At 42.0% G+C, this 17770-nt stretch overlaps 1 protein-coding gene across 3 annotated transcripts in view; it reads right to left on the reverse strand.

Annotated features, from left to right (window-relative positions):
• EGFR (epidermal growth factor receptor) overlaps positions 1–17770 on the reverse strand; it is a 202114-nt gene that overhangs the window by 78102 nt on the left and 106242 nt on the right. The gene's annotated exons all lie outside the window — the stretch shown is intronic.

Raw genomic sequence — 17770 nt, forward strand, 5'->3', positions numbered from 1 at the left:
CATATTAATCTCCACCTCTGGTTTGTAAATGTCAAAACATTTTTGAGCCTGAATGCCGAGTCTGCTCTGCTTCCAACATTAGCAAACCAAAACTGGGAGTTGTCGACTGGGATCCTTTTTGTCTGAATTCCTGGTGACTTAGACCTTCTAGAGTTCAAATACCAATAATCAATATAAAAGTCCAAATGCCTCAACCTTCTTTGGTTGGAAAAAAATCAAACATCTGAAGCTGAATTTTAACAGCAAAAGACAAATAGCTCCACATGGAGAACAATTAAAGTTATACAGGCTTTCAAGTCATAGGAGAGACCAGATTTTCCAAAGCTGTGAAGCTTGGCCAAATGAGACACACCTTTTTTTGTCTCAATATTGACATACTTTTATGCCGACATTAAACTTTGCTACCATAAATGGAGGTGGAGGAGTTCTTGTGAAAACAGCATCTGCCTCAGGAAAAATCTGAGCAGCTATGCAAAATTATTTATCAATGAATATTGGCCTAACCTGGATGGGTCAGGTTCGCCAGATCTGTTCAGATCTTGGAAGTTAAGTGAGGTTGGCTTTGGTTAGATGGGAGACCACCAAGGAAGGCTGAGATTTCTATGTAAAGGCAAGCAATAGCAAGCCTGTTTGTCACTTGTCCCAGAGACCCTACAGCACAGGTGTCAAACTCGCGGCCCTCCAGCTGTTCATGAACTACAGTTCCCACCAGCCCTTGCCAGTATAGCCAATGCTCATGTTGGGAGGGACTGATGGGAATTGTAGTTCATGAACATCTGGAGGGCCGTGAGTTTGACACCCCTGCCCTACAAGGTCTCCATAAGTCAGTTGGTACTTTCCATCACCACTACTGTAATATTATCACTGCAGTTTCTCATTGGCCCTTTACCTAAAGGCCAACTCCTTAAATTACATTCTGCCACTGAAGGCCACTAATGGGCAAGAAGAGAATCTAAGAGGCAAATGGCTCCTAATGGGGATGAAGCACCAACAATTTCTGAGGATTCTGCGAGTAATTTCAGTCATGGAACTCTTTACTTCTTTATGCACCGAATACATTTAATTTCTAAGAACATAAGAACATAAGAACAAGCCAGCTGGATCAGACCAGAGTCCATCTAGTCCAGCTCTCTGCTACTCGCAGTGGCCAACCAGGTGCCATTGGGAGCTCAAGTGCAGGATGTGAAAGCAATGGCCTTCTGCTGCTGCTGCTGCTGCTGCTGCTGCCGAGCACCTGGACTGTTAAGGCATTTGCAATCTCAGATCAAAGAGGATCAAGATTGGTAGCCATATCTAGAAGATAAGAGGATATTTTTGAATTTGTGCGCTGCTTGGACAAGCAAGGTTGTCCGTAGATTTGACTCAGCAGTGCTAAGTCTCAAGAACTCTGCTGTGATGGAATATTTTGTTACTGTAAGAAAACGTCAAAGCGGGGAGGGGAAGAAACAACATGTTCTTTCAAAGGGGGAGGGGGGGAAACAGCATGTTCTTTTTCAAATATATTTCCATCCAGCCTTGAAAACTAGGGACAAACTTGCTGAGAAAACAACGCAGGGCCTTTGATGTTTCTCTCTATCATTGCATGGCTTTCTCATGCAAGGCCGCATGGGGTAGACTTATGGTACTGAACTTTGCCACTGAACTTTGCCAGTAAACAGAAATCAGTGGTTGTATTCCTTGCTGCTGCTCTGGCCTTGGACTGGACTGGAATCTATATTTTCAATGGCAAAACAAAAAGAAGAAAAAATATCCAGGAGAAATAATTACATCAGAGACGAAAATGACAGGCAGCTTTCTAACCCTGAGCAACGAAGGGACGTACTGGGGTGCTACCACCTCTGGAGCGCTCTGTTCATACATTACTGGTGGTGGTGTAAAGTGTCATCAAATTGCAGCTTACTTGGGGCAACCCCATATGATTTTCAAGGCCAGAGATGAACAGGGATGAGAGAGTTGAGAGAGTTCTTAGAGAACTGGGTCTGGCTAATGTCATCCAGCAGGCTTCATGTGGGGGAGAGGGGAATTGAACCTGGATCTCCAGATTAGAGTCCGCCACTCATAACTACTACACCATGCTGACTCCATTGCTATCATTACTATTATTCTTATTCTTATTCTTACTACTACTACTACTACTATGCTGATGTTTTATCTGTACACCGCTCTGAGCCCTTCGGGGATAGGGCAGTATACTAAATTTAATAAAATAAATAATAATAATAATAATAATAATAATAATAATAATAATAATAATAATAATAATAATAATAATAATAATAATAATAATAATATTCAAAAATTGGTCTGTTCCTTTTAAAAATAATCCAAGTAAGTGGCTGTCACTATTACATATGGCAATAAACAGAATGCCTCAATTATGCATCAATCAATTTGTGCAGATTCATTAGCAAGCATCTTTACTAGCAAACAGCTCAAATTATAGCATTGTAGAAGAAGGATACAAATTTGAATCTCCTTTCCGCATCAGAGGTATCATTCCCTCCTCCCCAATATTCTCTAGGCAATATGATTAAGATTGATAATCACAATAATACAGAGCAGCAGAAGTCTTGCTGCCACACCCCGCTCTAATCTGTATACCTGCAAAGGTGACATGGAGTGAGATTAGAGAAACCACTTGATTATAACCAGTGACCTGCTGAGAAATAACAACCATGTGAGGAAGGATGCGAGGATTCACATGGCAGGGAAAATCCCATTTCCCTTAATGATTCCCTCTGCTTAATGACTGCCCTTCTCTTCCCCCTGAACTGACTGCCTGGACCCCCTAATCTTTTCACCCAGCTAGTTTTCCCTCTTCTCTCCTGTTTAATTCTTCATTCGTGCCAGTGAGACAAGCCACAGGGAGGAAGGAAAGCAGGCATATGAAGAAAGTAAGCTGGAGGTTGCTCTATTCTTGCTTCTCCTGTGCTCCTGATGGCAGGTGCCCCCATGTTTTCATTGGATTGCTATGGCAACTTGTTCTTGCACACTGTTAGTACCATTTTGAGTTATCCCCAACTTGGAAAAAAAGGAATTGTCTACAAACCTGGGGGTTCTCCTGGATTTGAAGAAACCTTTGTTCTAGATCTAGCTAGATAAATTTTTGATGTCCCCACAAGTCACGAATGACCACTAGATACAAAGATGATGTTTTGTTTCAGTAGTACCTTCAGTGTAAGCAGTGCTTTGCAGAATTTAATAAGCAAGATATAAATAGGTTCCAATCTCCAAACAGCTTTCAATGTAAAAGTCATATATCAGTGGTGCCAGAGGTGGCACTCAGTGGCCTCTCTGTGGGCACATGCAAACAGAGTACCCCCCCCCCCACACACACACACATCTAGGCTGGCCTGGGTCGCTGGGCTCGATTATTAGCATTAAACCTAAGACCTAGTTTTGGGGAAGCAGTATAGGTAACCCTGTTAAATGCTGTTAAACCCCACTGATTTTCATGCAAAGAACTAAAGCACAATCCTTTACCTGGGAGTAAGCTCAGTTGCTCGCAATGGGGCTTGCTTCTGAGTAAACCCTCCTAGGGTCATGATTCACACATTGGAAGAGTTGCACGGTTGCTTCAAAGCAAAGCCACCGACTACCACCAAGCTTACTCCCAAGTAATGCATGCCTCGGAGCCAACCATTTTTTCTAAACTAAAACCTCAGTATTCAGGTTAAATTGCCGTGTGGGCACTTTGCAATAAATAAGTGGGTTTTGGGTTGCAATTTGGGCACTCGGTCTCGAAAAGGTTCGCCATCACTGTCATATATGGTCTGAAACACTGTCTCTGTTCCCCCACCCATTCAAAATGGCACACTTGTATATATCCTGAACGGTTGTATATCTTACTAACAGAGCTGACAACAAGAAATTATCATCAGTTGCGCAATTTTAGATAACTTTGAAATGCTGGTATTGAAAGCAATACTATAGAAATTAGGACAAAGAATGTGAGTTGCAACAAAGGAGGTTATGCTAAGAAAATCTTGCATGTTACAGCAAGTATAACAGTTTCAGGATTGCTTCTTACTAAGTACATGGAATCTCAGGTACAATACCAAGACTACATTCCAGCATTTCCCTAGTCCTAACACATGCACTGTATTTAAGCAATGGTTGCTCTGGGGAATTTTTTTTACATTTCTCACAAAGACGACATTGTTAGCCTCTCCCAAATCTCTCTGATCCTATTAAGCATGTAAATTGCATTTAAGACTATAGGATCTTATCTGCAATTCACCTCAAAAACCCCACTGGGACTTTTCTGTTTTTATCTTGATTGCATTACTGTATCTGACTGTGAAAATTACACTGTAAATTTCAGAAAGACACAAGAACAGGGAAATCTAAGCAACTCCAAACATTCAAGAATTTTTTTAACATGCCTTGTGAGCGACTATGCTTAGCACATAAACCTAACCAGATCTCTCAGACAGCAGGTGAAAAAGGCAGCTGAACAGGAAGCAAACAGACTTTTAGGTAAGCGCTTGGATGCACTTCCTTCAATTCTACTTATTACCTTGGAACTATCAGCCTGGCCAGTATGAGGTGCTATTGCCTGAATTACAAAACTGCCCAATGTATGTAATATCCTCGCAGAATACATTTGTCCAAAATGTATTTAATATCCTCTTCCACTGCAGTCAATGGGATTAGAAGGCTGTAATTGGGGCAGTCCACAGTTCTCTCAGAACTCTCTTGGCCCACACAGAGGCTGTTTCTGCATGAGCCATTTAGACTGGCGTGGGACCGGTAAAAACGTTGTTGTAGGAGGGGAGATCGCACATTGAGCAAGTCTTTTGGAAAACGCCGGCTTCCATTTGGTGCCGAGTGAACGGCACTGTGTGGAAGCTGCCATTTTCCCTGCACTGGCGCAGATCCCGCTTACCTTGTACCCTAGCCGCCGTTGCTCTGGAGAGGCCAGGGGACGCACCTCCTGGCCCCTGGCCTTGGAGTCGTTGCCATGGCTACCAGGGCATGTCCCCTGGCCTCTCCAGTGCAACAGTGGCCGGGAGAGAAGGTAAGAGGTATCTGTGCCGGCATGCCCATGCGAACGTAGCCCCGTGGGCCGCTAGGACACTGGGACCATTTCAGGGCACCGTGCGAACGGCCCTGGGGGATGAACCGGCATCAACTATGTTGGTGCACCTCCTCTCGTGAGGCCATGCAGAAACAGCCAGAGGCAGACAATGACAAACCATAATTCAGCTGAGACTCGACAGCACTTTCTGCCACCAATTCTGCACGGGATGGTACAACTTGCTACCTTGGGCTGTTCATCCTAAGCTGCCTCACAGCATTGTTGCAGGGTTAACAACAGGGAAAGGGAGAAACTCACAGGCTGCTCAGAGAAAGGGTGGATGATTTAAATGTGCAAGAGAGGTTAGATGTCATTCCACTTGCATTACTCTTTCACTGTATGTGGGTTTCCTGTTTCCAAACACATGGCCCGAGGTAATTTTGCTCAGCATTGGCAAACGCGACCGTGTGGTATTTGCATGCAGGACAGAGCATTCTGCATTGTGGCCCTAAATACTGGGCCTCCCTGTCTTAGAAAACCTTCCAATTTTGGCCTTGCAGAAATGAGTAAATTTTACTGCTGATGTTTTTATTTTAAATATTTATAAGTTGCCCTTCTGGCTGACACCAATCCATGAACTGAAGTATAATAAGGTTAAAAAGTGTCATGAAAGCATTTGGACGGGGAAAACAATGGGGGATGGCCTATTTCAGTGGTGGCGAACCTATGGCACGGGTGCCAGAGGTGGCACTCAGAGCCCTCTCTGTGGGCACGTGCAAACAGAGTGCCCCCCCACATCTAGGCTGGCCTGGACCGCTGGGCTCGATTATTACCATTAAACCTAAGACCTAGTTTTGGGGAAGCAGTGTAGGTAACCCTGTTAAGCGCTGTTAAACTCCACTGATTTTCATGCGAAGAACTAAAGTGTGATCTTTTCCTGGGAGTAAGCTCAGTTGCTGGCAATGGGGCTTGCTTCTGAGTAAACCCTCCTAGGGTCGTGATTCACCTGTTGGAATTGTTGCACGGTTGCTTCAAAGCAAAGCCACTGATACCACCAAGCTTACTCCTGAGTAATGTGCGCCTCGGAGGCAACAGTTTTTTCTAAACTAAAACCTCAGTATTCAGGTTAAATTGACATGTTGGCACTTTGTGATAAATAAGTGGGTTTTGGGTTGCAGTTTGGGCACTCGGTCTCGAAAAGGTTCGCCATCACTGGCCTATTTCCAGTCTTCTTGTTCAACCCACAGCTCTTCAAAGGTTCTGTAATGGCTCTGATGAAAATAACCCCTGATTTCACACTGTACTATCTACCAACCAAGGGCCAGCTTGCACCAGCTGTTTCTCCCTGAAGGCCTTTCTCCACCCAGAAAATGGCTCTCCTTGAATGCTGAAGACAATTATGAAGGTATTATAAAATATCTATCCCCTTTTCTCATGCTTCACTGTTTATTCTCCTGGCAACTGTAGGGGACCTTTGGGGATACGCAAAATGAGATGATGTGTGCTGATCTACTGCTTTTTATTGCTCATTGATGACTTTTGCTGACCTTACTGTTTTTATTCCCACTTTTAGATTTCCCCCCTGATTTATTGCTGCCTTTGATTTTAGCAACTGATAGAAAATGGTTAGCCATTTCATGCTAGTTTTTGTTAAGAACAAATTAAAATTACACAGACAGTTTGAAAACTGCTGCCGTTCCAATCTGGCTCTGTTTTCATAATGGCTCTATTTTAGGACTGTAGCTGAAGTATACTTAAGACATCAAGTTGGGTTCCAAATGTGCACTCTCCAGTTACATTGTCTTTGAAGATGTGAAAAATTTAGTCTTGGCATTCTGTTATTTTAACAGTGGTTACTAAATTAGGGAATAAGAACAAACAGAGCATGGAAGATGAAGTGCATACAGAAAATTCAGAAGATGAAAAGTTATATAAAGAAAAAAGCTCAGAATTATAGAGTATTAAGGAAATGCAATATTCATGTACTGAACACAATACTGTATGGACTTTATGGACACCTAGTCACTTGCTGTTGAGAGCTATATAGCTGGCAAAGTTGATTTCAACAGATCTGGCTTCCAAAGCTCAAAAAAGCTCCCAAAGTTCTCCCTGTAAACCACTAAAGAAATTAGATACTTTGGGGGCGATTATGGGCAAGGGAGCTTACCTCTTCTCTGCCCTGCTGCAGCATCAGGCATGCGCCTGAAGTGCTCTTGCTTTCCGATAGCCGAGAGCAAGAGCAGTAGGCACGCGGCAACTTCCTTGTACGTCGGTTCAAGGAAGTTTGCCATGCACCACTTCTGCTCCCCATGCACGGCAACTTCCTTGTATATCAGTACAAGGAAGTTTGCCACGTTAGGGTTCACTGTGCGGGCCTCCGGCGTAATCAGCCTTTGGCTGGTCATACCACCAAGTCAGAATGGCCTCTTCACTAAAGAGGGCTGAAAAAAGTAAGAGACACAGGCGTTGGACAAAAACTGAAGGAGATCAGCAGTCTATGGGGGACTGGCATGGCAAGTCTCTTTACATACAATCAGCAATGAAGCTAAAACCCATCTTTCCTTGGGCTCATCTCAATTTTTGCATGAAGGTCCCATCCCCCCCCCCATCTGCATACGTATATGAGCTAAGCATACTAGACATAGTGCTTTAGAGCAGAATGTGCATAGTATTTATCCCTTGCCCATGGCTACAGCAGAAGATCATTAGATCAATGTTACTATGGAAATAGAAGAAGAGTGATTGCAGGACACCTGTTCTGAATTCGGCAGGCCATAACAACAACAACAGCAGCAATAACAACAAGTTTTTATTGGCATACAAAACAGGACAAAAATTCAAAGTAAAACAAGATTAAAAAACACAGTTAAAATTACTAATTTCCAGTATAAAATTTGCAACAGTCTCGCAAAAGAGCACATCAGAGCTGTTCAGGAGGTTGGGTATCTTGTAACACTCTTGCCACTGAGAACATTGCAAGAAAATAGAATTCATATATTTCATGCGTATCTTATCATATTTAGGGCATACAAACAGAGAATGGTCAAGTGTTTCAACTGTAACCAGATCACAAGAACAAACCCTTTTAGAACATTCTATATTCTTAAATCTTCCCTCCAGGAGAGCTGATGGCAGCACATTACATCTTGCAGTAGCCAAAGCTCTCCTCTGGGTGGGGCAGGCCATAATAATGAGGATGGGAAAGCAGCATGGCATAGCCAGTGGTGGCGAACCTTTGGCACTCCAGATGTTATGGACCACAATTCCCATCAGTCCCTGCCAGCATGGCCAATTGGCAGGGGCTGATGGGAATTGTAGTTCATAACATCTGGAGTGCCAAAGGTTCGCCACCACGGGAATAGCCCAATTTCACCGGGGTGACTTGGAAGGAAGACTTCCAAGGAAGACTATGCAGATTAAGGCAATTCTGCTTCTGCCTTGCTGGGGTTGCCATAAGTTAGCAGCAACTTTAAAAATACAATGATGAGGACAGCCTAAAAATATACAGACTCAACACCTGGGAGTTTTCAGCTGATTTTCACCTATAAAAATAGTGTACCCAAATAACCTTCAGGAAGTCAATACAGCAACATTCTGTTTGGAAAGAATATAGATTCTAGAAAACACAGCTGGAAAAAAACTCGTCTATAGAAATCAGTCTATTCCTTGCTTTCTTTTCTTTACTAAAAGGCATCATGAATAAAACATGCGCAACATATTTTGTTTGTACATGTAGAGACACGAAAGCTTCGTTGTGAAAACCATCTGATATAGGGCTGCACCTGCCTATTTTATTCTGCTAGCATGGACTAAATAATATAAAGAAACAAGCAAATTGGATCCAACAAGCTTTTCTGTGGACACAAAAGGAAAGATACTAAACAAAAGGCCACACTGGAGAATCATAGGACTCAGGTCGACAAATGGGGACGGCAGAACGGAGGAGAACTGGGCGTGATTCACTGAAAAAGCTGGCTGGTTCCAATCCATTGTGTGGACAAAAAGGAGACAACCTACACAAAGAAATCTGAGGAAGTAAATCCCTGGAGTGAATTTTCAATTCCATTGCTTTATGTGCAAGTTATACAGCAAGCCACTCTCAGTGTTATGTGGTCAAAAAACAGCCTCCAAATTTGTAAACATAGATGTGTAATGTGTTGATAAAGAGGCAGAAATGGTTTTTGGAACTGGAAGAACGCCAAGCAAGAAGTGATAATGACACATTAAGGAATAACGGCTTGTATGTCTTACAAACAATGTAACCACATTCATTTGTGGTGGTAAAATGACCCCTATTTATACCAGGAATTATTTCATATTGGACCCAAAGGAGGTATAACTCTGGAAACAGTCTGCTGGGATGCCGTCTGCTGACTCCTACAGGGATTCTAGTTAACCAAGGTGCACTAAATTTGAGGAACATTTACTCAGTATCACAGCATTATTTTATTAGTTTCTAGAGGAGCAGCAGTGGTGTAGTGGTTCGGAGCAGGTGCATCCTAATCTGGAGGAATTGGGTTTGATTCCCCGCTCTGCCACTTGAGCTGTGGAGGCTTATCTGGGGAATTCAGATTAACATAAGAACATAAGAACAAGTCAGCTGGATCAAACCAGAGTCCATCTAGTCCAGCTCTCTGCTACTCGCAGTGGCCCACCAGGTGCCTTTGGGATCTCACATGCAGGATGTGAAAGCAATGGCCTTCTGCGGCTGTTGCTCCTGAGCACCTGGTCTGTTAAGGCATTTGCAATCTTAGATCAAGGAGGATCAAGATTGGTAGCCATAGATTTACTTCTCCATAAATCTGTCCACGCCTTTTTTAAAGCTATTCAGGCCATCACCACCTCCTGTGGCAGCATATTCCAAACACCAATCACACGTTGCGTGAAAAAATGTTGCGTGAAAAAATGTTTCCTTTTATTAGATTAACCTGTGCACTCCCACACATGCCAGCTGGGTGACCATGGGCTAGCCACAGTTCTTCTGAGCTCTTTCAGCCTCACCCACCTCACAGGGTGTTTGTTGTGAGGGAGAAAGGGCAAGGAGATTGTAAGCCCCTTTGAGTCTCCTACAGGAGAAAAGGGGGGATATAAATCCAAACTCCTCTTCCTCCTCTTCTTCTTCTATAATTAAAATAGGATACTTTCTTACAAAGCTCAGAATATATTACAAATCAGTGAATTACAGCATGCAAGTCTTTCTTATGCACAGTTTAGCACATGTTTAGCACAGTTTAGCACAGTTTAGCACAGTTTAGCACAGTTTCTTATGCACAGTTTAGCACAGTTTATGCACAGTTTAGCACAGTTTAGCACATGCTTGCAGAAGTGTTGCTCAAAAGGTTTTAAGGTTTTTTATTGTCATTCTGCGAATGAAAAAGTTAAAATACTTTTTGCTTAGGACCACACCCACATATTTTAACCCTCAGGCTTGCCATCCCAATCCAATGACCTAATCTGCAGCAGAGCATTCTCAGGAGTCCTCATATACATATGCAGCCCAAAAGGAGCCCTCATGATATAGGCCAGCGATGGAGAACCTTTTCGAGACCGAGTGCCCAAATTGCAACCCAAAACCCACATATTTATCACAAAGTGCCAACATGGCAATTTAACCTGAATACTGAGGTTTTTGTTTAGAAAAAATGGTTGGCTCCGAGGCGTGTGTTACTCAGGAGTAAGCTTGGTGGTAGTCCATGGCTTTGCTTTGAAGCAACCGTGCAACTCTTCCAATGGGTAAATCACGACCCTAGGAAGGTTTACTCAGAAGCAAGCCCCATTGCCAGCAACTGAGCTTACTCCCAGGTAAAGGATCACGCTTTAGTTCTTCGCATGAAAATCAGTGGGCTTTAACAGCGCTTAACAGGGTGACCTACACTGCTTCCCCTAAACTAGGTCTGAGGTTTAATGCTAATAATCGAACCCAGCGGCCCAGGCCAGCCTAAGATGTGTGGAGGGGGCACTCTGTTTGCATGTGCCCACAGAGAGGGCTCTGAGTGCCACCTCTGGCACCTGTGCCATAGGTTCGCCATCACTGATATAGGCCTAGTGAACTGTTTGGGATTACATACGCCCCAGGCCACAGAGCTTCCTTCAGGCACTAAGAGGAACAAGGATATACCATCGATGGCACCTGTAGCCGGCTAATAATATTATGTCTCAGGATTGGCTAGGCCAAGTTTTCTGCTCTTGCCAAGAAAGCCCTACTTTCAGCACACAGAATGTCAGGTTGAGTTCAAATTCAACCTCTGACTAGTTAGTCCCACAGAAATCTGCTCAGTTCATTAGCATATCGAACTTCGTGTGTGTGTGTGTGTGTGTGTGTGTGTGTGTGTGTGTGTGTGTGTGTGTGTGTGAACACAAAAACATATACACACACACAACTTTCTTCTTTAAATGGTAGATTTTAATGCCCTTTAATGATTTATTTTTATGATTTTTATTTTGGAAGCTGTTTCAGGCAGATTCCTGGAGGGGCAGCATAAAAACCTTCTAAAGAAATAATGTCAAGCATTTAATTGTGCAAGGGCAAGCCTAACCAGGATAATGAGGGGAAAGAACCTTGAAGAAATTCTGCAGAATTGCACCTAGAAAGAATCTTCACAGATTGGAAGCATTATGAAAAAAAAGGACTGCAACTTGTCCATTCCCAGTTCTATGCAGTGTTGATGTGCAAATTCCCACTCACGTTAGAATAAAACCACACTTTAAAATATATTACCTAAATCCTTCCCTGTAGCTCACAGTCACTGAAATAAATGGAATTTAGTTGTGGATTTTCGTGGTAAGGTGACCAGATTGTCACCTTTGTAAACCGGGACCCGGCCAGGGCGGGAAACGGGAGCGCCCCAGAAGGCAGTGCGCTCCTGCGGCCACGTGCGCGGGAGGCTTCCACACTGCCTTCTGGGGTACGGTTCAAAAAACCCGCGGGACGCGGGACAAATTGTTTTAAGGCGGGACTGTCCCGCCAAAAGCAGGACATCTGGTCACCATAGTTTTAGGTAACACTGATTTTGGTGGGGGCGAACAGTTTCAACAATTCACGCCCCCACCCGAAATATTCACAGAAGGACCTCTACAAGCTTTCTTTTTTCACTCACAACTGGTTGTTGCCTTAGTCACAAAGTACTTTCTTCTTAGAACTGACTATGTGACATTATCACTATTACTAACAAAAAGATGATATATATGAAGAAATAAATGCCAGAAGATTCGGGCCACAATAAAATTCACTGTGGTATACAAGCATCAGAGTTCCTTATGCAGGACAATAAAGTCTCTGTGGCCCCTTCCGCACACGCAAAATAATGCGTTTTCAAACCACTTTCACAACTGTTTGCAAGTGGATTTTGCCACTCCGCACAGCTTCAAAGAGCACTGAAAGCAGTTTGAAAGTGCATTATTCTGCATGTGCGGAATGAGTCTCAGTGTATTTGGGGCAGGCGAGTGAGTTTGCAACTATAGTGCATTCTTCCATGCCTCCCAAAGCCGCCATATTGAGACTTTTTTCTCTAGAGAAGAAAAATTACTAAACATGCCCTCCCCTGCTCTGTTTTGGCTCAGCCCTAAATGCTAATGGTTAGGGATCATGATGTTTTCTCAACATGACTATGTGGGGGGAAACACGTTTATATAAACGTGTCATCTCTCAAGATCACACATTTTTCTGTTTTGTGGGGTGCCGAATCATTGGAACTTGCCTGCTATTTGTAACTTCACGATCAAAGTATATCTTGCATTATAAAAGCTCATGTGATTTTCATACATGGTGGTGTACATAAACATATACTAGATTTTTCCTATACTACGGCATGTAGGAACAACTCTTGTGTTCATTGGCCCTCATTAAAAGTTTAACCATCTCCCATGGTTACTAGCCAGTCTTATGGGGAAGAGGAATCTTTTACTTTGTGTATTCAAACATTAATTTCTGTAGTACGTTAAGCGAAATAAAGCTTCAGAATTGTTCACGAGTCTAACTTTCTTTCAGTGGAATTTGACCTGAAACCTCGTAACAGTGACAGGAAATATAGGCGCTATAACTTATAGACAAAGGTTTTCTGGTAGACATCTTGCTTGCAAACTGACTGAATAAGGCCTCAATAAATATATATATATATATATATATATATATATATATATATATATATATATATATATATATATATTTCCCGGAGGAATATCTGGTTCATTAATTGAGCTTTTTTGTGTAGTGCTGGAATGTATTTCATATCACAAGTCATAAGTATGCCCCCGATAAACTCACGAAGTTAGGCCCCTGTTGCTCATTATAAATGGTATTGTAAACTGGTGCCCTGGATATTAATGCCAAATACATTTCTTCAACAACCCTATTCATACAGTCTAGGGACTATTTCATCCCAGACAGCACAGACAATTCCATTACAATCTCCCCATAAATAATACAGTTATGACTTTGCAATGTGGAAATATAATACACGATATGCTGCCAGCCCTGAATTGTGTTTGAGATATTGTGTTAGCGAAAATATTCACAAACTGTTTTACTGTCCCAGCTTTCAAAACATCTTCATTCAAGCTTTTCATTGCACTAATGTGTGTGCGTATAAATATAAGAAGTATGCGTTTATTTTAAAGATTTATGATCTTGTTCTAAGGATTTATATTCTTGCGAGCTATCTTTCTGGTGCCTTTTAATAGCCGGCTGCAAAATTAGGTTTCTTGTCAAGTTTAAGGCATAGCGGCCGGGATCCCATAACTTTGTTCTCCTGGCACGTCTTCTCCAGCTGCTGCGGAGACTCTCTTCTTCTGCAGGGATCATTTCCTTTAACGCTAGCACTTCTGCATGTGCAAAATTAATGCTTTTGGAGGAGCCGTTATGCATGGATTGGTGCTGGTGACTGTGGAAGCCTCTACAGCAGCTGGAGAAAAGTGCAAGAAGAACTGGGTCAGACCCAGGTCAATATCTGAAAGCTCAAGACAGGAGTTTAAGTACAGAAGACGAGCGGTAGTTCTAAAAAGGAACTAGAACCCTGTTGTATACTACATCACCAGTAGTGGTGGCTGAAAGAAAGAGATTGAATGAATACATTGGCTGGATCCAACCCAATGTAATATTTTTAAATCAGGTCACCAATGGATTATTAAATACAACCTATTATTAAATTAAAATTTATTAGTTGACATTAAATTGGTTACCGGTTGAATTCCGAATCATCTTCAAGGTGTGGGTATTGACCTTTACGGCCTTACGCGGCCTGGGACCCTCGTACCTTCGGCACCGTATTACCCCATATGTCCCGGGTCGACCTCTGCGTTCAGCAGAGGCCAATTTACTGGAGATCCCTGGCCCCTCAATGACGTGGCTGGCCTCCACTCGGGCCAGGGTCTTTACAGCTCTGGCCCCTGCCTGGTGGAACACTCTACCACCAGCTGTCCGGGCCCTGCGGGACCTTGGGGAGTTCCGCAGGGCCTGTAAGACTGAGTTGTTCCACCGGGCCTTTGGAGAGACCAGCCGCTGAGGATGCCCCGCCCCCTTGCTCTACAGGGGTCCCTAACATCATCGGGACCCATTATTTTCTTCTGGGAGGGTTGCATATGGGTTTTGTGGGACATTGTTTTAGAATGTAATTGTTTTTAACTTATATGTATGTTTTTATATATGATATTATATTGTTCACCGCCCTGAGCCCTTCGGGGATAGGGCGGTATATTAAATCAAAGAATAAAAAAATAATAATAATAAATAATACAGTTTAAAAGGCTCCAGTCATAAATACTCCTTCTGCTTGCCTTCTGCTCCCCCAGAGTTCCTAACAGTGCATGTATTGAAGGATGACTGATCTAAAGATGAATGAAGACAATTTTCTTTTATGTTCCATATTTAACTTAGTTTCCCCTTTACTTTCCAAATGTACATAACATACTTGATGTTCAACAAAAATCGAGCAAGTTCATGTTGTTTTCCCTACCTCACTCTACACAAATAATTCATGAGACACACTAAAATAAATGTAAATTGCGTGATTCTTCTCAATCTAAATGCTAATCTTCATAAAGTCCCAGAAAGTTGAGGACTTCCAGGGAAGATGGCGCTTCAACTGGTTTGAGCTCTCTAGAGCTCCCTGCCACACACTACTGAAAGGGGGGATTTACCAGTACAAGAGCAGTAGGGGTCTGACTCTTGTCTCCCCAGGAGTTCTGGGAACCCTCAAGTTGACAAGTGAATTAGCTGGGGATTGTTAGTAGACCCAGTAGTTCTAAAAATATCCAGGATGATAGGTATAAGCTAGTCTTTCGGCTTTCAGAAGTAAACACCCCCCCACACACACACACCTTCTCCATACACTTTCTTTTATCTTCCATGTCATTTTCCTTGTAGCTTTTTTCTCTCTTATTATTGTTTCTTTGGTTTTAAAAAATTTGGATATTTTTTGTTTGTATCTATTTTTTTCTTCACCAAAAGGCCCCTTCCCTTTTCACGCTTTCACATAAAATAATGCAAGTTTTCAAAGCGCCTCTGCTTTCACAACTGTTTGCAAGTGGATTTTGCTATTCCACACAGCTTCAAAGAGCACTGAAAGCAGTTTGAAAGTGCATTATTCTGCATGTGCGGAATGAGCCCAAAACTTTTTAATGTTTTTGTAATTTTTTTTGGCGGGAAAAAATATATATATTTCCCAGAAAGTTGTAATCATGAAAGTCAACAGGACTCCCAATGAGTAATTTCGGAGAAAGAGATGGTGATACAAGGTTGACGTTACTTATGATTCATTTCCTTCTTATTCAGAATCAGGGAGTTCTCCACATTACAGTTTCCGGTTGAAAAATCACCTGATTGTATCCTTCTGCAAAGCTATGAAAGGGTGTCCTCTTAAATCTCAGTCAATTTCTAAGTGCAAGCACAGTTAAGGCAATAAACGAACCATATCTGCGTCAGAACCAGTTTTGGGACTATTATGCAGCATTCACTTGTCAATGTGCCTTGTTTCTGTCACAATTTGGCTAATAATTAATCACAATTCATATGATGGACTGAATATCTGTAAGCAAAGGATTGCTGAGCAGGCCAAATGCAAATACTGACTTGACTGTAGGAGGAGGAATGGAGAGAAAGAAATATTGCCACTTCTACAGCCAGTGATTTGCTACTTGCTTTTGATAAGGAGTCACAAACAGCTAAATGGAAGGCACGTAAACACAGCTTACTTTCTGCAAACCATGTGGCTTTCATAGGTAGCAAAAGGCAGTCTTTATATACCTTCGCTCATTTTCACATCTAAGAAACACAGTGGGACTTCATTCAATTTGCAGCCCTTCTCATCCTAATAGGTACTAAATCAAAAAACACTTCTTAATGCTAAATCTACTCGCTAAAAGAGGGGTACCACACAAAGCCAATCAACAAAGATTTGCCATCACTTTCACAAAATCTCAAGAACAATTCAAAAAGAACAATAGCTGAGTACTAGCTGCTGAAAATTTATTCTACGTACAATGAACTAAATTGTTTTGCAGTTACTACACAGACCAGGACACTTGCTGATACCTTTTCCAGTGTCTACTAAGTATTTTTAGGAAATGGCCATGGCCAGGTAGGGTTTTTGCCCAGCAAGGCTTCTGATTGGCTGTGCAGATTTTTTAAAAAATGTTGCTTTGACTGCAGGTGTCACCACAGCATAAGAATCTGCATTGTGTTCCTGAAGTTAAACTGAAGTTAAATCATTTCAGGGCTGCTTTGGTCTCCTCCGGTAGCCATTTTGTGGCAGCCATTTTGTGGATGCTCCTACCATGCTGTGTCAGAATTCTAAATTTGCCCACAGACTCAAAAAGGCTGAGGACTCCCGGCATGCATTATCTTCATGATAGCACTGTAGTCTTCCCATGTGAACTGAGCTTTGGTGAGCTTCAGTTGATGACACAGGTAAGCTTCTGTTGAAAGGCAAGTTTCCAGCCAAGCTTTTCACTTTGGTTACACAGGTGTAATGGGTGAAACTTTCTCAGTTTCTCAGATGTGTTCTAGTTGCTGCCATCTACCCTGTTTCCCCGAATATAAGACATCCCCTAAAAATAAGACATAGTAGAGGTTTTGCTGAAGTGAGAAATATAAGGCATCCCCCGAAAGTAAGACATAGCAAAGTTTTTGTTTGGAAGCATGCCCGACAAACAGAACACAGAAAAATAAGACATCCCCTGAAAATAAGACATAGCGCATCTTTGGGGGCAAAAATTAATATAAGACACTGTCTTATATTCGGGGAAACACAGTATCATCATGAACAATTCAACAGCTACCTCAAAAAGTAGAGGACTTCTCCTTTACACATCAGTTATTTGTGATGTTAACTTGTTCCAAGAATGTCTGCATCAGCTCACGTTGCAAAAAACAAAAACAAATTGTCCATAATATTAGTTTCCTTCTTCCCAATCATGTGTCTATGTTATTGTAACTGTTTTTATTTATATAATTTTAAAGTTTGCATTTAATGTTTTTATTACTTGCTGGTTTTGAAACCCTAAGTTGGATAGAAAGGCAGCTTAAAATCATAAATACAACTATTTAAATAAATGGAATTACATTATTTATCGCATGGTTTGCACTTCTCGTATACAGATGTTTAAAAAGCATTTATAGAATAAATCTTAAAACCAATTCCTAACCCCCCCCCCATTTAGATATACTCAATACAATAAAATACAATAACTAAAATAATTATACAGACAGCACTGCCAGGTTGTGGTCTATAAAATAGGATAGAGAAGGAAATGTTT

This window comes from Sphaerodactylus townsendi, linkage group LG11, assembly GCF_021028975.2.
Source record: "Sphaerodactylus townsendi isolate TG3544 linkage group LG11, MPM_Stown_v2.3, whole genome shotgun sequence".
NCBI lineage: Eukaryota > Metazoa > Chordata > Lepidosauria > Squamata > Sphaerodactylidae > Sphaerodactylus > Sphaerodactylus townsendi.